General features: G+C 42.6%; 1 protein-coding gene and 1 long non-coding RNA gene across 2 annotated transcripts in view; both read right to left on the bottom strand.

The window, feature by feature from the left end:
- Window positions 1-2,532, bottom strand: part of POLD3 (DNA polymerase delta 3, accessory subunit) — a 52,063-nt gene extending 49,531 nt beyond the window's left edge. Inside the window, exon 1 of the mRNA XM_060160012.1 lies at window positions 2,423-2,532. The gene's annotated coding sequence lies outside the window, so the exon portion shown is untranslated. The remainder of the gene's footprint in view (window positions 1-2,422) is intronic.
- Window positions 2,533-8,169: 5,637 nt separating this feature from the next.
- Window positions 8,170-21,136, bottom strand: LOC132526140 (uncharacterized). Its single transcript, XR_009542468.1, has 3 exons — window positions 21,021-21,136; window positions 18,304-18,401; window positions 8,170-8,870 (listed from the first exon to the last, which is right to left on the bottom strand). It is a non-coding gene; the product is annotated as an uncharacterized LOC132526140 (long non-coding RNA).
- Between the last annotated feature and the right edge of the window lie 2,352 nt (window positions 21,137-23,488).

Genomic DNA, 23,488 nt, shown 5'->3' with positions numbered 1-23,488 from the left:
GGTATGCCTGTGCCCAGATGCAGAATTAGAGTGGGGATCCACACCTGAAGCCACTGGAGGGGATTAGATGAACCAGGGACAGAGTCAAAGGCAGAACCCCAGGGAATTTCAGCAGTTAAGGGACACGCAAAGGAGAAAAGGCCTAAAAAGAGACTGAGAGGGAGAAGGAGCACGTAGAGGGTTCAAAGTGGAAACAAGAGGAGAAGTGAGTTTGAAGGAGGAATTTTTGACAGTGTCAAACACTTCCCCAAAGTAGCACTGGGTAGGGATTGAGAGGAATGCATTGGATTTGGCAATTAGGGGGCCTCTGGTGACATTGGCCAGAGGATTGAGCGGCACAAAAGCTAGATTGCAGTGAGTTAAGGAGTGAGGAAGAGTGAAAAAAGGAACTGAAGATAGAGGGTGGTGACAACGTTGGCCAACTAACTCTGTGAAAGAGAGGTGGGTGGGGGTGAGGGTGGTCATGAATTTCACAACACGTCTGCCTAAGCTACAGGGGTGGGAGGTGGTGGTGGGTGTTTGTCTGAGAAGGAAGTATGATAGGCATTCTGGGGTCTTTTCTATGTAGAAGGTCCTCAGTCAGGGGTGCCTCAGAAACTGCAGGCCTGAATCTGCAGGAGGAGAGCATATGGTAGATCCTCGGTTCCCGTGGAATGGGAATTTTTCAAAAGTCTTTTCATCCCTGGATTCCCAGCACCCAGTGTGGTCATAGCTGGCATGGCGTAGGCCCTTAGCAAATATTTGTTGACTGATAACTGAATGGCAGAATGAGTAGATGGATGGATGAATGGAATTGAATTAAATATTGTTCTGCTCTATAATCCCTTTTGTTGATTTACAGAACATTGTTTGTGGAAGGTGTTGTCTTTCCTTTCCCTCCACCACTGAAATTGTTACATGGTCTTGTTATCAGGGGGAGCATTACTGATAAGTTAACTGGGGAGATTCAGTTGCCTTCAAAGGCCCAGTGATCAGAAATAGGGGGAGAGGAGTGACCTTTTATGGACAAAAGTCAGGACCAAGTCCAGATCCTAAACAAGCTTGAGAGCTGCAAAGAGCACTGCTGCTGAAGACCCCGAAGGGAGGCTCCATGCATTCCTATATGTACCATCTTTATAGACAGGATTTTATCTAGTAAACACTCCATACATTTTGGGTTGACTAATTTGAAGTATCTTACCTTTCAATATTTTCTTCCAAGACTCTATAGAGTAAGAGACAAAATCAGATGGTAGACTCCCCCAAAACTAATTCTCCTCATTTCCCCTTTCTCTGTCTGATGAGGAAATGCCTCCATCACCCTTCTGATCTCCCTGGACCTGCCCTATTTCAGACTCGCCTTATCATCAGTCTTTTTTTTTTTTTTTAACTTGTTTTTTGGCTTATAAAGGAAATCATGCTCATCTACATCTTCTCTAGCCTGATCTCTGTTCCAATCTGCCCCCGCTCCCCACTCTGGTCCATCTTTAACACCAGTTCCACGATGACATTTCTAAAACACAGAACTGATGACATTACTCCCTACTTAAGAACCACAGTCTTATTTTAGAACACTTCCACTGCCCCCCAAAAGTTCCCTTGTGCCCTCATTCCCTGCTTACACAATCAATCCCTATTCCCACCCCCAACACCAGGCGACCACTGACCTCCTTTCTGTCGCTATAATTTTGTCTATTCTAGAAACTTCATATAAATGGAACTATAAAATATGTAGTTTTCTGGGTTAGGCTTCTGTTATGGGCTGAATTGTGTCCCCACCCCAAATTCATATGTTGAAATTCTAACTCCCAGTAGCTCAGAATGTGACTATATTGGGAGATAGGGTCTTTAAAGAGATAATTAAGTTAAAATGAGGTTATTGGGGTGGGCCCTAATCTGACTGGTGTCCATATAAGAAGAGGAAATTAAGACACATGTACACTGCAGATGGAAGACCATGTGAAGACACAGGGAGAAGAGGGCCATCCACAAGCCAAGGAGAGAGGCCTCAGAAGTCAACCCTGATAACACCTTGATCTCAGACTTCCAGCCTCCAGAATCGTGAAAAAATAAATTTCTATTGTTTAAGCCACCCAGTGTGTGGTACTTTCTTATGGCAGCCCTAGCAAACTAATATAGCTTCTTTCATGTAGCATGATGTTTTTGAGATTCTTTCATAATATTGTAAATATTAGTAGTTCTTTACTTTTTGTTGCTCGGTAGTATTCCATGGATGTACCATATTTTGTTTATTTATTCACTAGTTGATAGACATTTGGATTGTTTCCAGTTTGGGTGCTAAAACTCCTGCTAAAAATTTTTCATACAAGTCTTCATGTGAACATATGTTTTCATTTCTCTTGGGTAGATCCCAGAGCTTTTAAAATCAAGTTTAAGTTTCTTACTTCTTCAACCTCACTTCTCACCCTTTATCGTTTCTTACCTTTGCTTCAGCACCAGAGATTGCTCATAAGTAGATTGCATATACTATGCTATTTCTCACTTACAAGTCTTTACATATGCTGTGTCCTCTCTGGACTTTCGTTTCCTCATCTGTAAAATGGAGATAATAATCAGAGATATTGAGTCTCAGATGTTAGTGGAATATAATCTAATAGACAGTACCTCTCATCCAGACAGCGCTTTATAAAAATTTACAAAGCTTATTCATATCCTTTATCTCCTTTGATCAACTCTGTCACATAGGGATTATAGTTTAGCAGCTACGGCAGATTGCAAAAATGGCCAGGAATTATTCACTTCTCTCTATCTACATCTTTTAAAAGTATCCTTCTACACTGACTCTGGTTTGGCTTTGTTGTTCACTTTGACTAGAAACGTGCTTGAGTACAGGTGCTTCCCTTCTCTTGCCACACATGGAGTCGAGAGACCACCATGTGAATGAGCCTAGGCTAGGCTGCTGAGGGACAAGAAGCCACATTGGAGGAGAAAAAAGGTGCTCCCAATATGTGAGTGAGGCCACCACCCAACTTGCCAGTTGACTACAGACCCGAGGGGGAGCCCAGCATAGATCTGCTGAGCTGACCAAAACCAGGTGACCTATAGAATACAAGCTAAATAAAGTGATCATTGTTTTAAGCCACTGTGTTTCAGGGTGAGTCATTTTATAGCAAAAGCTAACCAATACAGAGATTCAGCGCAATAAAGCTTTAGAGCTAAGCAGCCTGGGTTTGAATTCTAGCTCTGTCACTTACTAGCATTGTAGCCGTGGGCAAGCTACTCCACCTTTCTGAGCTTCAGTGTCCTCATCTGAACAAAGGGGATAATGGTAGTGCCCATTCCCTGGGGTTGTGAAGATTCAATAAGATGACAGATGTCAGACATTATCTCATGTGCTACTGGGCTCAACATAACTGCCTAATAGAGGGAGCCATTGTTCAGATGAGTAAACTAAAGATGAGAAGACTAAATTCCCAGATGTTTAGTGTCTTTCTCCAAGATCACACAGCCAGAAAGCGACTGAACTTGGCACTCACACTGGGACTGCTTGACCCCCACCAAGTTTAGGACTCATGACAGACTAGTGGGAGAGACTGACTGGGGGTGAGTAGGAGCATTCATTGTCCACTTTGCAGATCGTCTTGCAGTATGAAAGCCAAAATAGGCTAAAGTTAATGAATGATCAGATTGAACTTTTATGAAGATTAATTTGGTAGCACAAAGTACAAGTCATTGGGAGGCACTGGTAGTCCTACCCCTTCATTCTCGGGATCCCATGTCTCCCCAGGTCTGGTTTTCTGTTTGTACTGTTTCTCAAATCCACTCTTTCCTCTCCATTTTCTTTCCTTAAACTGTGCCCCTTTCTGGAGCTTCCAGCTTCCTTTGGTGTCTCCTGTTCTAATCCTTTCTCCTCTCCCTGCATCTTCTACACTTTGTGCTCTGTGCCAGCACATCCCTGATGCTCAGCAGAGGACAGATTCTGCTCGTGGGTTTTACCTAGGGGCTGGCTAGATGGCTTCCAGGTACTGAAATGAAAGACCTCCAAGTGCCTCAGACATCCCATCCAGAGAATGAAGGGCCCATGAGAGGGCCTTCCGGATCTGATCAATTCTGCAGGCAGTGCCCAAACCCTAATAAAGGACTGGCAGGTACTACCGTCACTGAGCAGCAGAGGGCAGCACCAGCTCCTCCTTTGTCATCTCCCATCAGGAGCTGGGGACGCTCCTTCACAGAGGAAGAATAACAATGAAGACAAGACCTCAACAACCAATTAGAAAACGCTCTGTGGGCCAGACTTTAATTGAATTAATTGCCTGAATTGAAAGAATAGGGGATTTTATATTAAAATAGGATTTCAGGCTTTAATTATTAATCCAAACATCTGGCTGCCATCCTTTGTCCAGGCTGTGCTCTCCCGTGGGCCTCGGTCCTTGCCACTCCCTATGGTCTTCCCAACATTTAGGCCAAATGTCTTTTGCCATTGATCAAAGTACTTGTACTGTCATACTTATAAGTGAAATCTTTCTTAACCATGTCTTCAACAAAAGGAAGAAAATAAGACCTAGATTAAGAGAACCACAAGTTCCAAAAAATGGGGGAAGGGAAGAACCCATTTCTTTGTGAAAATGAAGTAAGCAATGTGTCTGTGTTGAAATAATACAACTTAAGGTGACATTACAAAAATAAAGCACAATAACGGGACTTCCCTGGTGGTGCAGTGGTTAAGAATCCTCCTGCCAATGCAGGGGACACGGGTTTGAGTCCTGGTCCAGGAAGATCCCACACACCGTGGAGCAACTAAGCCCGTGCGCCGCAACTACTGAGCCTGCACTCGAGAGCCCGCAAGCCACAACTACTGAGCCCACATGCACAACTACTGAAGCCCGGGTGCCTAGAGCACTGCAGTGAGAAACCCACACACCGCAACGAAGAGTAGCCCCGGCTCACCGCAACAAGAGAAAGCCCACGCACAGCAACGAAGACCCAACGCAGTCAAAAATAAAATAAATAAATAAATTTATAAAAAATAAAGAAATTTTAAAAATAAAGCACAATAAGAACCAAAAGGAATATAGAAAAGATGTGAGATGAAAAAGCAACCATGGAAGAAAGGACTGAAATTTCAACAGATTTTATTCTTTTGAATGCAAATAAATGTTTCTGCTATAAAATGGAATTAAGGGAATAAATTATAAGTGTATAAAATATAATTCAATAAGTGAAACAGTAACACCCGCAGGAGGCTGTAGGCATTTGAGATTGCACCCTCTAACCCAACCCCTTCCCCCAGTCCCCAGCTTTTATGGATAAGATAGCTGAGGCCCAGAGAAACTGTAACTTGTCCAAGGTCACAAAGCTAGGAAGTGGCAAAGTCAGGGATAGGAATCACATCTTTGGGCTCTATACCCTTTGCTTCTTCCATATATTTTATGGCCACAGAGCTTGACAACATTTGTTGGGTTGATGAAGGGCAGCATAGTGTAGTGGAAAGAACATTAAATCGGGATGGAGAGCCCTAGATTCTAGCCCTAGCTATACCAATGACTGACTGTGTGACCTTGGGCAAGTCACTTTCCCTCTCTGGACCTTATTCTCCACATCAAAGTACAGAGAAAGCTAAACTCAAGACTTTGAAAGTTAGTTGGGAAGTGTGTCATATTAGCCAATTATAGCCTTTTTGTCCTGGGGCTAAGAATTTAGCCCCAAGGGAAAGGAGTAAAAACCTCGCTTAAAGAGAAGAAATCAACTCTGACTGATTAGAATAAGAAATAAATTTATTAAGATAATCTTCTATAGCTTGTGGAGTTACCAGAAAGCCTGGAGAATTAGGCTCAAAAAATGGGCAGAAAAATGAAAGCATATATGCACACAGACACCTGTATACAAATGTCTATAGCAGCTTTATTCATAATGGCCAAACTATGGAAAAGACCTTTAAGAAACAAAATTCAACAGAGTAAATTTGAAGGTCGAATTGGCTTTATTCAATGATTCATGAATCCGACAGCATCCCATCTAGTAAATAATGTATTTACAGATGGGATGCAGTCCAAGGAGTTGTACAAAACGGAAGGTTTTTATAGGCAGAAAACGGGGCAGGACAAGGAAGTTCTTTTCAAAAGAAAAGAAAGAATTGTTTCAGGCTAGGTCACCTTCCCTAAGTGAGCAGCAAAGAGCGGGGGTGGGGGGGTGGGGGGGTGGGGGGGTGGGGGGGTGGGGGGGGGTCTTATCTCGCTTATTACCTCACTAGTGCTGACAGGAAATTCCAGACTGATCGGTTTACAGTTCCACTCCTGGGAGTGGCTGAAACTGCATTTAGGTTAGGTATTAAGTCTTGGTAAGGTTTAGGAGAAGTGACTCCATTTGGGGCTTATTTCTTTTTAACAGACCCAAACGTCCATTCACAGACAAATGGATAACAAAATCTGGTATACAGTAGAATATTATTCAGCTGTAAAAATGGAATGAAGTACTGATACATGCTACAGCATGGATGAACCTCGAAAACATTACGCTAAATGAAGTAAGCCAGTCACAAATGACCACATACCATGTGACTAGTATGAACGTCCAGAATAGGGAAATCTAGAGACAGAAAGTAGATTAGGGGTTGCTGTGGACGGGGGAGGGACAAGGAGTAGCGGAGTGACAGTTACATGGTATAGCGTTTCTTTCTTTTTTTATATATAAATTTATTTATTTATTTTTGGCTGGGTTTGGTCTTCATTGCTGTGCGCGGGCTTTCTCTAGTTGCAGCAAGCGGGGGCTACTCTTCGTTGCGGTACGCGGGCTTCTCATTGTGGTGGCTTCTCTTGTTGTGGAGCACAGGCTCCAGGCACGCGGGCTTAGTTGCTCCACGGCACTTGGGATCTTCCCAGACCAGGGATCGAACCCATGTCCCCAGCAGTGGCAGGTGGATTCTTAACCACTGTGCCACCAGGGAAGTCCTTGGTATAATGTTTCTTTTTGAGAAGATAGAAATATTCTAAACTAGACTGTGGCGATATATGCCACTGTGGAGATATATGTTGCACATACTTATGCATATATTAAAAAGTGAACTGTATAGTTTAAATGGGTGAATTGTGTGGTATGTGGATTATACCTCAATAAAGCTGTTAAAACATTGGCAGAAACAAAGGGAGCCAAGACAGGTACAACCTCAGCCCAAATCATGCTACAGAAGCAATTCAATAAGAACACCTCTGCCACCCCTACCCCTGCCCTGAACACTGGACCCAGAGGCCACTACTTGCTCTGCTGGCATTCCTACCCCAAAATCTAGATGTTAAGGCCACTGCCCCCAACACTACCAAAATGAATTCTCCATTGTCCCTGCTTCCTTGCAACCTAAATGTCTTATTCTAAGTTCTGGGAGAATGTACCTGATGGATTGAGTCTGGATCATATGTGCATACCTAGCTGTAAGGGGGGATTGGGAAAGCAAATATCTGGCTGTCATCACTTCTATAATGGGAGATAAGATCTGACCCCCTGCAAGATGCATATGGTAGAGAATTCTCCAGATATACGAAAGGGGTTTCAATGTTGGACAAATGAGCAAACCAACCAAACAACAAACAAAAACAAACATCCTGACCTCTATACATGTATGTAACCCCAGTTAAAATGCAAATATTCCAGATTAACCTGTCCTTTAAATGCTCATTCATTCATGTATGCCTGCAATCACCGTGAGCATTTATGAAGTACCTAGAAACTCTTTGCCAGCTCTATGCTAAGCCCCACAGAATCAGAAACAAATAAACCTGGCCCTCAAGGCGATCCCAGTGAGCAGGAGAAAAAATGGAGTGTTACGGGTTGCAGGCTAAAAAGTACAAGGAGTAAAATGGGGGCTCAAAGTGGGACTGATCAATTCTCCTTGAGGAGAAGATTAGAAACACAAGATGACTTTGAGGAGGAGGTTAGAAACCCAAGATGACTTTGAGGAGGATCTTAAAGGTGGGTTGGTGTCTTGCTAGGCAGAAGGGAGGAAATAGGGGCCTGGAGCAGCCAAGTGCAGGGGGGAAACAGGGAGAAACACTGTGCTAGAAACTTGGGGTGTGACACAGGGCACAGCGAGAAGGGCTGGAGAGGTCACAGATCATAAGGGGTCATAAAGCTCAGACCAAATAGTTTGGTCTTCCCTCTTTCAACAGGGAGCTATTGAAGGATATTTTGTTTTCAAAACATAATTTTTTAAAAATATTTTAATTTTATTGGAGTACATTTGATTTACAATGTTGTGTTAGTTTCAGGTGTACAGCAAAGTGATTCAGTTATACATGTACATACATTCTGTTTTAGATTCTTTTCTCATATAGGTTATCACAGAATACTGAGTAGAGTTCCCTGTGCTATACAGTAGGTCCTTGTTGTTTATCTACCTTTTATATAGTAGTGTGTGTATGTTCATCTCAAGCTCCTGATTTATCCCTCCCTTCCATGTCAAAACATTGTTTTGATGTTGTGTAGAGAATGAACTGGAGAAGAGATCGGGCAAAAAGGTCATGTAGCGGGCTGCTGCCATAGTCCAGACATTAGATGGCAGAAGAGGGTCTGGACCAGGGTGGTAGCAGTGGCGATGAGAGGGACAGAGATGGATATGCGATAATACATAAGGAAAAATTTCGTTCACGTTATCTTGTCAGAACTGTTTAAGGGCGAGCAGGACCCTGATGACATGGTATCAACCCATTCACCCATCTGTCCCATCTATACACTCACTCACTCCTGCCCCAACATTTATAAGTGCTGGGGATACAGAAATTGTTCCCACCTTAGAGGAGCCCTGACTGGACGGGAGACAGGCATCTAAACAGACAGTTATAAAGAGTGTGATGGCTGCTAGGAGACTGCTGGATGGAGGGCGCTGTGGGAGCACTTTAACTGAGGAGTTCAAGGAGGACTTCACAGAGAAGATTGGAGACCTGTTTTAAAAGATCGAGAGGAACTGGTCAAAAAGAAAATGCTGGGAAGGAGGCACTGGGGTCAGAGAGAAGAGCATGTTATGTGGCCATGAAAAGGTATCTTTCAGTCCGCCAACCATAGGAGTGTAATAGACCAAAGGCCCCAGACGCTGCTCTCTAGAGTCCAGCATCCAGTCTGCGCTGAGACATAACCTCCCATGAGCTGCTGTCAGCTGAGAACAGCAGGGAGACTAAGGCAGGTGTATTCCTGAGAGGCAAGGGATTCCTCTGACCTCTGACAGCCAACTTTGTGGCTTCAGGGTAACCCAACCTTCCTTAGACCATACAGCAGAATCGGACACTTCCGCCAAACTCTCCTTTCCCTTCTGCTTACTCAGGGTCAGACTTGAATGGAGGATTTATCGTTCAACCAAACTCTCCTTTCCCATTTTTGTAAAATCTTGCACGCTTAAACCCTGCTTGACTTTGCTTCTAGGAGGACCCAGAGTAACATACCTGTGTAAAAGCATATATTATTTAAGGACTTTGGACTTTACTCTGGGCTAATTCACAAGACCTGAGACACTTTTAGTAAAGTATTGGCTTGGCCAAAAAGTTCGTTTGGGTTTTTCTGTAAGATCTTATAAAAACCCAAACAAACTTTTTGGCCAACCTAATATAATCAGACAAAATAAAATTTGAAGTTTGGAGGTAGATGGCCTAGAGGTGTAGAGAGAATGGAGAAGGTAGGAGAGAGCAAATAGTTGTACATTTGACCCTTGAACAATGCAAGAGTTAGGGATGCCAACACTGCACAGTCAAAAATCCAAGTATAACTTTACAGTTGGCCTTCCATACCCACAATTCCTTCTTATCCAGGGTTCTTTCCTATCCACAGTTTCACATCCACGGATTCAACCAACCACAGATGGTGTGGTCCTGTAGTATTTATTATTGAAAAACATCTGTATATAAGTGAACTCACAAAGTTCAAACCTATGTCAAATGTAATTATTTGGGGCTGCCAAGCTTTAGGATCTTTTCGTGTTTGGAGAGTTCCTCATCTTACGAGACGGGCAGAGCTGGCTTCCTGTTACAGAAACTGAGAATGCCAACTCACTTTCTCAGCATCCCCTGCACCTAAGACAAGGCACATGACCCAGGCCCTGCCAATCAGATACACCTGCCTTAGACAGATTTTGAATTGGAAGCTAGTGAGGCAAAGAAGCAGGGGTGTACAGAATCAGTGTGAGCCATGGCTGGCAGCAGAGGCAGCAGCTGTAATGGCAGACTCCAGGATCTTGGAGTGGTCATGTTGATCGTACTTGAGTGGCCCCAATCCCCAGAACAGTGAATGTCATTGTGTTTACTGGGCCAGTTCTACATGGTGAATTTGGGAGTTGATCCTGGGGGAAAGGTCCAAGCCCAGTTCTCCGCCCTCCAGGAGATTCTGTGAGCTGCCTAATATCCTTTCAATAATTCCTTTTCTGCTTATATAAGCCAAATATGTTCCCTGCTCGCAGCAAGGAATCTTGCTTGATAAAGGGGAAATGGAACAGGAGCTACCAGCAGCCTCAGTGGACTAGAAGGGAGAAGGGTAGCAAGAGAGAGAATGCAGTATGATATGAAAGTTATTAAGCTCTGGAGCAAAGAGACTCACGTTCATATCCTAGCCCTTCACCTATGTCTAGTTGGCTCAGGCTGCTATAACAAAATACCATGGACTAGGTGGGTTAAACAGCAGAAATCTACTCCTTATGGTTCTAAAGGCTGAGAAGTCCAAAATCAAGGTGCCAGCTGATTCAGTTCCTGGTGAGAGCCCTCTTCCTGGTTTGCAGTGTCACCCTCTCGCGGTATCCTCACACGGCAGAGAGAGAGAGTTGCTCTGGTCTCTTCTCCTTATAGGGGCACCAGTCCTTTATAAGGGGCTCCACCCTTATGCTCTCCTCTAAACTGAATTACATTCCAAAGGCCCCACCTCCAAATATCATCACAATTGGGATTAGGACTTCAACATATGAATGGCTGGAGGTGGCCATTTAGTCCTAGCAACCTATTCACTGCGTGACTTTGAACAAATCACTCAACTTTCTGAACTCCAGCTATCTTACCTGTAAAATGGGGATGTTGAGCTTTACCTCCTTCATAGGGCTATTGTAAAGATTAAATGAAATAATAGGTACAAAAATACTTTGTAAACTATAAAGTGAGCTCTACAAATGTTTGTAATTTACTCTAACAGGGCCAAGCACACAGTGTGGCAGGCAGAGGTGCTTTTTAAATATCTGAAGTAAGAAGAAAAAATAATTATTATCTTTAGAGCTAGTACTGTGTGCCAGTCACCATGATGAGTGCTTTACTAAAATGAACTTCCTAATAGCCTAAGGTGAACAATCTTCCCAGTTTGCCAGGACTCCCCTGAAAGTCACACATTCTGGGAATCCCCTGAGATCTGAATATAGGTTTGAGGATCATGCCCATTTTACAGATGAGAAAACTGAGGCTTAGCGAGATTATGCAACATGCCTAAAATCATATTTATTAAGTGACAGAGTCAAAACTTGAACCCAGAGCTATCAAAGAGGAAATATAAAAGGAGAAGTCTTTTTAGAAAGAAAGATGGAAGGTATCAAAACCCTGCATTTTTAACCATATGACTCTAGCCCAGTTTGGCCTCAGGGGCTGGTGCTGGGAAACTGTTTAGAGAAGGTCATAAGCTGGGCCCAGCCCCAGGTCATCCACTCCCTCAGGGCAGTTCCTGGCAGATCATGGTACTTTGTTTTGTTTTTTACTTCATAGAAACTCTCCTGTTTCTATAGGGTAATTAAACCCTCATGCCTCATCCTGTTTATATTTTGCCTTTGTCTTTTGTTTTGCTTATGAATGAAAGAACAATTCAACCTTCTTAATCCAAACTGCTTAACCCCTTAAAGCAGGTGTTTGGGGTCTTGAGCTACAGCATTAGCTCTAAATATGTATACAGAGTTAAAGGAATTCTGTGCCCAGACAGTGTCAGAGCAAAGCATTTCTCAGATGCTGATGGGTAAGTTTTGCTCAGGGTGCAGAGGAAGGGTGGTCAGGAGAGAAAGAAAGTCTGGTTAACCCCTAGATCAAGCTTCCTTTCTGTTCAGATACACCTGTAGTGGCCCCATCTTACCTCTTGTCAACTCACCCTCATTCTGCACTGTTGAACTGAGAGTCTGGAGGCTGGCGTGTGGCCCCTAGCTCTGCCACTAATGAAGTGTGTGCCCTAGACGACTCTCTTTCCTCTCGGAGACTCAAATTTTCTCATCCGTCAAACAAAGGAATCTGATGATCAGATTAGGTGCTTCCCTATAGGGTCTCTGTGGTGTTGACACTTTAGGATACTGTAATGGTACACATAATTGAACTGCTTTTTTTTTTAATAAGCATTTTAATATCTTCAAACTGATAAAAGAAGAAAATATTTCAATTACAAAAAAAGGGGATTATGGAACAAAAATAGGTAGATATGAAAAAAACAGCTCAATCTAATAAAATTATAAATGCTAGAAATGAAAAAATATAGATATCAAGGAAAGAATTTAGAAAAGATAAACTTTAGGCTGGATCCAGTTTTAAAATTAGTTATTGAACCACTGCTAGGGAATGTACACTTGAATCTTGCTTCTCTCCAGGTGAACTGCTTCTGAAGGAAGGTTCTGGGCTAGGTGGTGTGTGTGGGTGGATGTGAACATGTGCAAGTGTGTGTGTGCATGAATGTTTGAGTGTGAGTGTGTGAGTGTGCATGCAGATCATTCTCAAAAAAGGCATACTCGGGGCTTGCATGAACTTCCAGGTCTGGTGAAAGCCCTTCACCCACCCCTGCCTGACTCCTGAATTGCTTTTCCAGACTCAGCTCTCCCATAAAGTGGGAAGTAAAAAGCATTTCTCTTCGTGAGACAGCATTGTGGACAGGAATGAGCACTAACGCTGGAGTTAGACTTGGGCTTGAATCCTGGCTCCACCCTGTACTTGCTATATGACCTTAAGCAAGCTATTTACCTAAGTCTGAATTTCATCAGTGGTGACAAGGAGCTAACAGTCCCTAACTCAGCATAGTTAGAGACTGGAATGGAAGGAGTACGTCAGGTACCTGGCTTAGAATGAAATACGTGGCACACCTAAATCAGGACAAGCTGTGTAATTTGCAGGTCCTAGGGTAAAAAGAAAATGTGGGCTTCTTATTCAGAAATTATCAAGAATTTCAAGATGGCAAGAACAGAGCATTAAACCAAGCACAAGGTCCTTCTAAGCACAGGGCCCTGGGCATCTACACAGTCAGATCCTCTTGATATTAACTTTCTTCCAGGCAGGTTAGCTAAGATGTTGGGAGAAGAGTGATGGATGGAAGGGGATGTCATAAGTAAGAGTCCCCAAGTAACTCAGGAAGCAAAAATTGAGACTAGGAGATCTCTTCCATCCCCACTCCCTCCCTGAAGCCACCCTGGCCATTGGAAGGCATAGATGAAGGTCAGAGCAGGTGAGTCACTTGCTTCCTTAACCACTGGGAATGTTTTTCCCACTCTGTGAATTCGGCCTTCCCTCCCAGACACGGAGGCTTAGCTTAGGATAAGACAATATGCATCCTTTCCCAGGGAGTCAATCTTCATTTCTTTTACCTCTTTTATGTCACCTAAGTCCTTCTGGACCCCCTGGAAAGGAACTGAGGTCCTGGGGCCCAATGACAAGGAAGGAGTAGCTGAGGGAGGTCACTGTCCATTGGGCAGAAGGGATCCTCCAGACCAAAGTATTGTTGAACACTTGGAAGCTGGGAAGTCAGCCAGCGTTTCATCTTTTGTTTTTTCCTCCTGGGGCTTCCTGTCCCAGAGGTGGATGGAGAGGGGTCGTGGGGGACTTCCTGACCTCTACAAATAAACCTTTCCGTTGTGGTTGGCCAGGCAGTACTTCCAGACCAGACAGATCAGGTTGATGGGCAATAACAGAGGGAGACAGCAATGCTGCCTGCAGAGGAAGCTCACTCCTAGTTCCATCAAAGGTCCCAGCAAGAGGGGGCTACGTACTGCTGGGGTAGAAAACGTGGTCATGGGAAAAGGCCAGGGCTGACTGCCTACAGTGCGGGGTGGGGGTGTATGGAAACTGGGTTGGGGGGAGCATCAGAGAATGTGAGGGCTGAAAGGGCCTCCAGAGGTCATCTAGTCTGTTCTCTGCTGATTCCCAGTACCCAGACAGTTCCTGGCACATAATAGGGGTTCAGTTGGCATTTCCTGCATAAATGAGTGAATCTAGTCCAACATCTTTCTTTAATTGAGCCAGAGAAGCAAGGCCCAGAATGGAAAAGAAAGTTTCCCAAGGACACACAGTGAGTTAGTATCAGAACCCAGACTAGAGCTCAGAATTCCTGAATCCCAGACCAACGTTCTTTCTACTGGGTGACAATTAGTGCATAGAGGAGGGGAGAGGTTTTCTCCTCCTTCTCTACATTGAGGAAGACAGAGGATTTCAAGTAAACTGCTCAGAGAGCTTGATGTGACCCTAAAGTTCAGTGATCATAAACCACAGAGTTTGACACATGCTTGAAAAACCTAAAGATGAGAGACGGATGAACTTGTAGGACAAGGAGAGAGGTGGTTATGCTGACAGCGACAGTCCTCTCACTGGCCATGGGGCAAAGAGAGGTGTATCCTGGGGACTGATGTGGACCTAGAAGAACGGAGATTACCTGGATCTTCTTAAAAATGACTTGCCCTCAAAAGAATTGCATGGAGGGCACTGTGACCCCAACAAAGAGGATGGACTGCTAGAAGCTCAGGAGCTATCCTGGAGGAGAGGTCTTGCCTTATCAAGGGAAGTGCAAGTGGAGCTCCAGGGTAGGATGTCCAAAGGACCTTCTAAAGCCTTCTAAAGAGAAAAAATTGGTTTTGGACACCTGACCCTCTCCAGACAGCAGCATCATATTGCAATTGGTGTCCTGGAGACAGAGATGATGTTCTTTGAAACTAACAAAGCTTATATTTCAGGGCCTCTCACTTACATGGGCCCCCTTAGTCCCATAAGCTTTATATTTATAGTGTTTATTCTTTCTCTTCAAGAGTGTATTAGTTTTCTGTTGATGTGTAACACATTACCACAAACTTAGCAACTTAAAGCAACATAAATTTATTATCTCGCTTCTATATGCTGGAAGTCTGGGCATAGCAGGCATGCATGAATCAATTCTCTGCTCAGGGTCTCACCAGGCTGAACAAGGTTTTGGTCAGGTCTGGGGCTCAGGGTCCTCTTTGAAGCTCACTGGTTATTGGCAGAATTCAGTTCCTTATGGTTGTACGACTGAGTTCCCTATTTCCCTGCTGGCTATCAGCTGGGGATCACTGTCCACTCCCAATACTTTGCCATGTGGCCCCTTGTTATGAACTGAAAAGTTTGTGTTCCCTCTTCCCCAAATTTGTATGTTGAAGCCCTAAACCACAGTGTGAATGGTATTTGGAAATGGGACCTTTGGAAGTTAAAATTAAGGTTAAGTGAGGTATCCAACAGGATTAGTGTCCTTTCAAGAAGAGACATAAGAGCAGGCTCTGTGTGCCATGTGAGCACCTACAGAGAAAGCGGCCATCTACGAGCCATGAAGAAAGCTGTCACCAGAAACTGGCCATGCTGACACCCTGATCTCAGACTTCCAGCCTTCAGATCTATGAGAAAATAAATCTGTTGTTTAAACCACTCATTCTGTGGTATTTTGTCAAGGCAGCCTGAGCTGACTAATACATGCCTTCCCACCCCCACCCAATGCAGATCATGACACAGATGTTTGCTTTCCAGACCAGACAGAGTACATCTCTCTGACTTCATCTTCTTTCTAATGTCAATACTTAAAAGGAATTGGAGAAATGTCATTACCCGAGGACCAAAAACTACCTCTGGATTTCATCAAGCAGCAAGAAAAGACCTATTTAGTAAACTGAATTTTAGGGAAACTGGTGGGAAAAAATAAGGTATTCTACCTGCAACAGTATGAGTCCAGTTTGTTCAACAAACTAGTTACGCTTATAAAGGAAGAGGCATAAATACAGTAAAACAAATACACAGCATAGCAGCACAAACATATAATGCTTCAGGAAGTGGCCCAAGCGGAGAAATTCCCAGACTGGAAGTTGAGAGATTGGACTGTAGTCCTGATTCTTTCACTGACCACTTAAGTTGCAGTGGGGAATGTATACAAGACAACCCACAGAGAAGAACAGAAAAATGATAATAATATGAACAGGCAATTCATAGAAGAGGAAATGAAATGGACAATAAACATATGAAAGGATACTTAAACCTACTATTTGTCAGGGAAGTGCACATTTAAAAAAACAGAAGATAGCTTTTCAACAATACGTCTAACAAAAAAATAAAAGATTGAGAACATCCAGCCCTTGTTAAAGAGTAAGGAAACAGACACATTTCACATTGCTGGTAGAGGTATAACATTGTACCATAATCTGTTTGGAAAATATTCTGGAAGAATCTATTAAAATTTAAAATGTAGATACCCTTTGGTCCAGAAATCTCTTGTAAGACTCTATGCTATTAGAGTAAAAGTATCAGTATCTAAAAATATATGTGCAAGAATATTTATGGGTACCTTGCTTATAGTGGCAAAAAAAGAAAAAAAAAGAAAATTGGAAGTAACCTGAATGTCCAACAGGAGAGAAATAACTGAATACATTTTTATGCATTTACATTATATTATGGAATATGATCTAGCTATTAAAAACATGAGTTAAATCTATCTGTACCAACCAGGAGGAATGAGTATGAAATATCGTTAAGTGAAAAAGCAAGTTGCACAGTAATGTGTATTGCATGTCCCTATTTTTGTTAAGGAAAAAAAAGGAGAAAAGCGCCCACTTTTTATGTTTATATATTTGTATCAGGAAAAAGAAAGTCGTGGGAAGTTACACAACACAGTGTTAATGTTGGTTGATTGAGGTGGGGTGGAGGATGGTGGTAAGGGAGTGGTGAAGGCATTAGAGGGAAGAAACAGGAAATTATTAACATGTGCTTTTATATGTTAATTTTTCTACTGTTTGACTTACTATAAAGTATATGCATTACTCTAATTTTTTTAAAAAGTATGTTTAAAAATTAGAAGAAAAGAGGGGCTTCCCTGGAGGTCCAGTGGTTGAAACTTCTCCTTCCAGTGCAGGAGGTGTGGGTTTGATCCCTGGTTGGGGAGCTAAGATCCCACATGCCTTGTGGCCAAAAAAATCAAAACATAAAACAGAAGCAATATTGTAACAAATTCAATAAAGGCTTTGAAAATGGTCCACATCAAAAAAGTCTTAAAAAAAATTAAAAGAAAAGAGAGTAAAAGCATAGGTTTGGCAGTTCAAAAAACCTAAGTTTGAATCCAAATTCTATCTTTCACTAGCTGGGTAACCATGAACAACTTACTTAAACCTCTCTGAGCCTCTGTCTTCTCATTTGTTAAGATAGGCATGATACCCAGCCCCTAGAGTTGTGAGAATTAAAACATGTATTTAAGTGCTGAGTACATAGCAGTCATTTAAAATATTTATTTATTTATTTAGGCTGTGCCAGGTCTTAGTTGCGGCATGAGAGATCTTTTAGTTGTGGCATGCAGGCTCATAGCTGCGGCATGCGGGCTTCTTAGTTGTGGCATGTGAACTCTTAGTTGTGGCATGCATGTGGGCATTAGTTCCCCAACCAGGGATCAAACCTGGGCCCCCTGCATTGGGAGCATGGAGTCTTACCCACTGGAACACCAGGGAAGTCCCCATAGCAGGTATTTTAATAAACGGTAGCTATAATTAGCCCCACTCAAGATTGGATTGACTTATAGGAACTCTGAGCTGGTTAATGCTTTGGCAGCTTTCAGCAGTTTTATCCCTTCAGGAAAACAAAATTCACACTAGTCATGTTAGTAGAATTTTAATATAGAGACTTAGTTAAATGGGCGTTAGAGGACTGAAAGAAGAGAAAAAGCAGAGAAGAGAGAATAATTGCATTAGTGGCGACCTCCCCCAGGCCTGGGGGAATAGAGAGGGAAGAGGATGGGGTTATCAAAATCTAGAAGTTTGGAGTTCAGGCTTGTTCTGAGAGGGCACCTCCCCACCACCCCCAAATCTGGAAACTGGCACCAACTGCTGCTGTCAAGGTCAATGGCCTTTGCTAGGGTGACACTGACAGGAACAGGAAATAGACTGAAAGGAACAAGTCCCATCTGCCTCCTGCAGTGTTCCAGTCTTCCTCCAGTGCCCCTTGCAGGGAGAGCTTAACAGAGGACCAGGCGGGCAAAGGAGAAATGTGGTTTGCAGAGCCCCACCCAGCTCAGGGTTTGGAAGGGTAGATTGGAGGCTAAGAGCTACTAGCACACATTCTTCAAACCGGGTTTTTTAACTTTTGTTCTACAATTAGACAGAGGAAGGGTAGAAGGGAGGACGGGAGGTGGTAGGCTAATCCTCACCTTTATTTTCCAGGGCAATCCAGCTGTGAGCCAAATTTGCTTACTCCATTCCACAAAACAAAAGCCCTTTGTTTGTCCATTCCAGACTCCTTAGGAAGCTGTTGAGTGAGAGTTTACTGTTATTCATTCTCATCTTAAATTACTAATCAAAGTCTCTCTTACAACAGCTGGAGTTCACTGCCCCAGAAGGGCTCTCATATACATACACAAATTTTCCTACCTTGTTAAATTTCCTGCAGTGTTTTGGTACCCAGAGATGTTTGGGCACCTCTTATAAACTGGAGTCTTATAAACTGGAGCAGTTGCCTACCCCTTACTCTAGGTCAGATCACCAGCAGGTCACTTTATGTCTTTGGGTCCTCAGTTTCCTCTGGTATAAAACAAGAATTTTAGGCTACATCATCCCTAAAATTCCTCACAATTCCAGCATTCTAAAATTTTGCCTAGCTATGAACAAAATGAGTCATGGCTCTTTTTAATTTTTTTTTAAGATTAATAAACTAAGAATGGGTTTTCAAAAATGTTAGATTTTTGATGACTCTGAGGCTAAGTTTGGGGTTTATTATTACTATTACATTTAGGTTAAAACTGCACCTTGACATTAAAGAGTTTGATACTTTGGATCAATCTAGTTATCAAACGTCAATTAAGATTTATTAAGGGCCCATTATGGGCCAAGTTCTACAATGGAGATCCAGAAGAAAGATAAAATACCACTTCAATTCTGAGGAAGCCATAACTGTAAGAATAATTAATAAGATGAGAAAGCAAGGGTTCAATACCTGAGTAATGTACCAACTTTTTGTTCTGAAGTGAAATTGACTGGATGCATTGTACTGGTTTGTTGGTTCATGGTACAAAGGTAAGGAGGCTTCTCAAAGGAAACAGCTGAGTTCTCTTGAATTCCATATATACCTCATTTATTTAAAAAGAGGGGGCAAAACCCCGCTGGCTACTAATAGGGCAAGGAAACTTGATAACTGGCTCAAAAAGACATTAACCGTGGTAGAGGCAGTGAAGAAAAATAAGAAAATTAACACTGACCTACCAAATAGAAATTCTGGGTGGAGTTTTATTAGGTACTTATGTAATGTAACAAATAGCGCTTGGAGACGGATGATCAGATGGAAAGGGTAGATTAACCGTCCCATCCCAATTCTGTACTTGTAGTGCTATGTGCTGCATGCTAGGAATGTATTTTGGAAGTCAGGACCCTATAATCAACACTCCCCAAAATATTTTGGTATTCTCATTTCCACAGTAGTGGGAGGACTGAGAGGGAAATCATTACCATGTATACTTGCCAGAATGTCATAGGGCTTTACCTTCTGGGGACCTAGCCTCTTCTTCATTCACTGGGCTCTGGTCTGAGAAGTGGCTCAGGATCATCAAATTTTAATTGAGGCCATAACTTTCAATGGCTCATTAGAATAATTGTATCTACCTGGTTTCTAGTTACCTCTGTAATCCAGTGGTTAAGTACTGCCACCTGGCTTCTATCATTTTGGGGTTCTACCATCCTCACTGCTGTTTAGTGTGCCTAGTTCTATGACAGTTTCTCCTACCACCAGCACTGGTGTATGCAGGAGAGCCACCACTGAATTTTTCAGGAATGCTGGTGCCCCTCTTAGCAGCACATTGCTTGTAGCTTTGGTAAATGGTGTAAAGTTCCTTTGGAGCATAGTTATCTAGTGAGTCTTCCGGCCTTACATAGTGTATCCACTTCCCTGAACTTTTTAATCCTTTCCTCCACCAGCTGCACTGGCCCTTGTGACATTCTAACTTCACTTAGTGTGAGCCATCACTTTTCCCATGCTTCCAGGAGCCATCCTAATAGCAAGTTTGTCTGTCTACTAAATCAGACTCTCCTCTATCCAGTCTTATGTTCTGGTTCCCTTGACCAAACCTCCTCAGAGTCCAGTCTCATGTGTACACCCTGGCTCACGCTAGTAAATGATGGCTGGGCCTTGTCGTTCCTTTGCAGCTCCTTTGGTGAATAGTCCTTTTCTTCCTTTAATAGGCCCAGCGCTTCCCCAGCTGGATTATGCTATGACTTAACCCTAAGTGTAGGCCTAGTGGCCAGGGCTATAGGTGGGGGCAGTTCCTGAGGGAGGCACACTTTGTCTTAAGGGTCTGAGTTCTCTGCATTGCCTTCAAACAAGCAGGGTGTGCTAACTCTTAAAAGGAGAAGAGGGGTACTTCTGCATGCTCAGAGGATTTAGAGGAGTCTGGGAGTTCAAAATATACACAGACATCCCCATCCTAAGTGTCAGAGTCCCATTAACCTTGGTATATCAGACCTGCCTTGGTTCGTCACTTACCATCTCTGGAACTTGACTACTTTATTAAGTCCCAGTCCAGGTCTTCAGCTTTCTCTGCCCTCCTGCTGCAGGAGATGAGAACCTCTTTGTAAGCTTTCTCACTTGGCTTTCATTGCCGGTTAATGGCCTGCAGCTTGTTATTATCTTTTTCTAGAATATCCATGGACTTTGCAATAATCACTCAAGTCTATTACCCTTATAGTTATCATTTCTCCTATATTTCTCAAATGCTTAGTACATCGCACCAGCTAGTGCATTCCTCTCCATGGACATACCACCCTAATTCATCAGCAGTGAGAACTAGACCACAACCTTTTATGCTCTACCTATTACCAGTGATGAGCTCCTCATTGCCAACCAGGTGGTTAGTGATCTAGCTTTAAAATCTCATCTTACCAACTGCTTTTTTGGACCTCTCCTGGCACAAATTTCCACAGGTTGCATTCTCCAGATGCAGATGCTGATAACTGTAGGAGTTCGGCCTGCAGAATATTTATCAGGGATCCATGTCTGTGCAAAGGAGGGAAAGGAAAACAAAACAAAACTGGGCAGAGGGAAAAGCCCAAATGCCATGCAGGTCTGACAAAGCTTCAGCCAACCCATGAGATCTCTGAAACATTTATAACCCATCAGAGTTGTCCCATGGTGGGCCAAAATGGCCAAGCCTTTATACCCCTGCCTCACTCCATCACCTAGCATGGGCTTCCCCGGGAAGGACAAGACCTTGCATAAGGTAAGGTAGGTCTCTAGATAGCTGAGGCAAATCCTGAATGAACTGACAGCTGGAGGTTGTCTTGGAGCAGCACTCCTAGCAATGGGGGCAACAAATTCTCCTTGAAGTGAGATCTGAGGCAGTGGTATCTTTAATGTTAAATTAGGCTGCAGGGCAGTTTACGCCCCAGGGCACTGATGAGAACAATAGAGCAATCAGCCCGCAATTATTGGAGCCTAACATCTTGGTGTGATACCAGTGAGGTAGAAGGCTTAACAGAGAAATCAGGGAAAGACAAAAAGAGCCCGGATAAAACCACTGTAAACCCAGGGTGACTGCATACACACTTAAGGCTGTGTCATCTGAGGAGTGACATCAGAGGCTTCACACTGTGGGGGAAATAGACTTCACTAAAATAGTGCAGCCAAGTTCTTAAACAAACGAACAAGCAAAAATCAACAAAAACAAGCCTCAGAGAGGAGAGAAGGGAATTAGGATCCAAAGTGGCTACAAAATATTACCTAAAGTATCCAGTTTTCAACAAAAAATTATGAGATATGCAAAGAAACAGGAAAGTGTGACAGATACACTGGTTTTGTTTTTTTTTTTCCTTAAAGCAGGCAACAGAAACTGCCCTTGAGGAGGCATAGATGTCAGATTGAACAGACTTCAAAGCAGCCATTATGTTTCATACATTCAATGTTCAGCATTCAAAGTTCAAAGAACTCAAAGAAACATGTTTAAAGAAGCAAAGGAAGATACACTGACAATGTCTCATCAAATTGAAAATGTTAACAAAGAGATAGAAATTATTAAAAATAACCAAATGGAAATTCTGGAGTTGAAAAGTACAATAAGTAAAATTAAAAATTCAGTAGAGTGTCTCAACAGTAGATTTGAACTGGCAGAAGAATTGGTAAACTTGAAGATAGATTGATAGGGATTATGCAAATTAAAGAACAGACAGAAAAAAAGAATAAGGAAAAATGAACAGAGCTTGTGGGACAACATTAAGTACACCAACATTTGTGTAAAGGAAGTACCAGAGAAGAGGAGAGAAAGAAAGGAACAGAAAAAATATTTGAAGATGTAATGGCTGAAAACATCCCCAATTTGATGAAAACCACTGATATACACATCCAAGTAGTTCAATGAAGTTCAAGTAGGATAAACACAAAGAGATCCACACTCAGATATATTACAGAAAAAATGCTGAAAGACAAAGAGAGAATTTTGAAAGCAGCAAGCGCAAGAGGCTTGTCATACACAAAAGAACCCCAGTAAGATTAACAGTTGATTCCTTGTATGAAATAGTGGGAGCCAGAAGGCAGTGGGATGACATATTCAAAGTGCTGAAAGTAAAAAAATGACATCCAGCGGTGAAACTATCTTTCAAAAATGAAGGTGAAATAAAGACATTCCAAGACCAATAAAAGCTGGGAGAATTTTTTTGCTAGCAGACCCACCTTACAGGAAATGCTAAAGGAATTCTTCAGCCTGAAAGCAACTCAACCCACATGGTAATTCAAATCCACACAGAAAAACAAAGAGCCTAGTAAAGGTAATTACGTTACCTTTATAATTATAAAAGACAAATAAATACATATTTTTTCTCCTTTATTCTATTAACTTATTTTAAAAGCAATTGTAGGGACTTGCCTGGTGTCACAGTGGTTAAGAATCTGCCTGCCAATGCAGGGGACAAGGTTCAATCCCTGGTCCAGGAATATCCCACATGCTGTGGAGCAACTAAGCCCTTGTGCTACAACTACTGAGCCTGTGCTCTAGAGCCTGCGAGCCACAACTACTGAGCCCACATGCTGCAACTACTGAAGCCCACATGCCTAGAGCCCATGTTCCGCAACAAGAGAAGCCACCGCAATGAGAAGTCCTCACACTGCAATGAAGAGTAGCCCCTGCTTGCCACAACTAGAGAAAGCCCGCGTGCAGCAACAAAGACCAAACACAGCCAAAAATAAATAAATTTTAAAAATTAAAAAATAAATAAAAGCAATTGTATAAAGCAATATATATACTTTTTGAATATGACATTAAAAACTAAAAGAACAAAGAAAAATAAACTTGACAGCATCAAAATTTAAAACTTCTGTGCTTCAAAGTACATCATTAAGAAAATGGAAACACAACACAC

The sequence above is a fragment of the Lagenorhynchus albirostris genome, chromosome 9 (assembly GCF_949774975.1).
Source record: "Lagenorhynchus albirostris chromosome 9, mLagAlb1.1, whole genome shotgun sequence".
Lineage (NCBI taxonomy): Eukaryota > Metazoa > Chordata > Mammalia > Artiodactyla > Delphinidae > Lagenorhynchus > Lagenorhynchus albirostris.
This window is presented reverse-complemented; position numbering and strand designations above follow the sequence as displayed.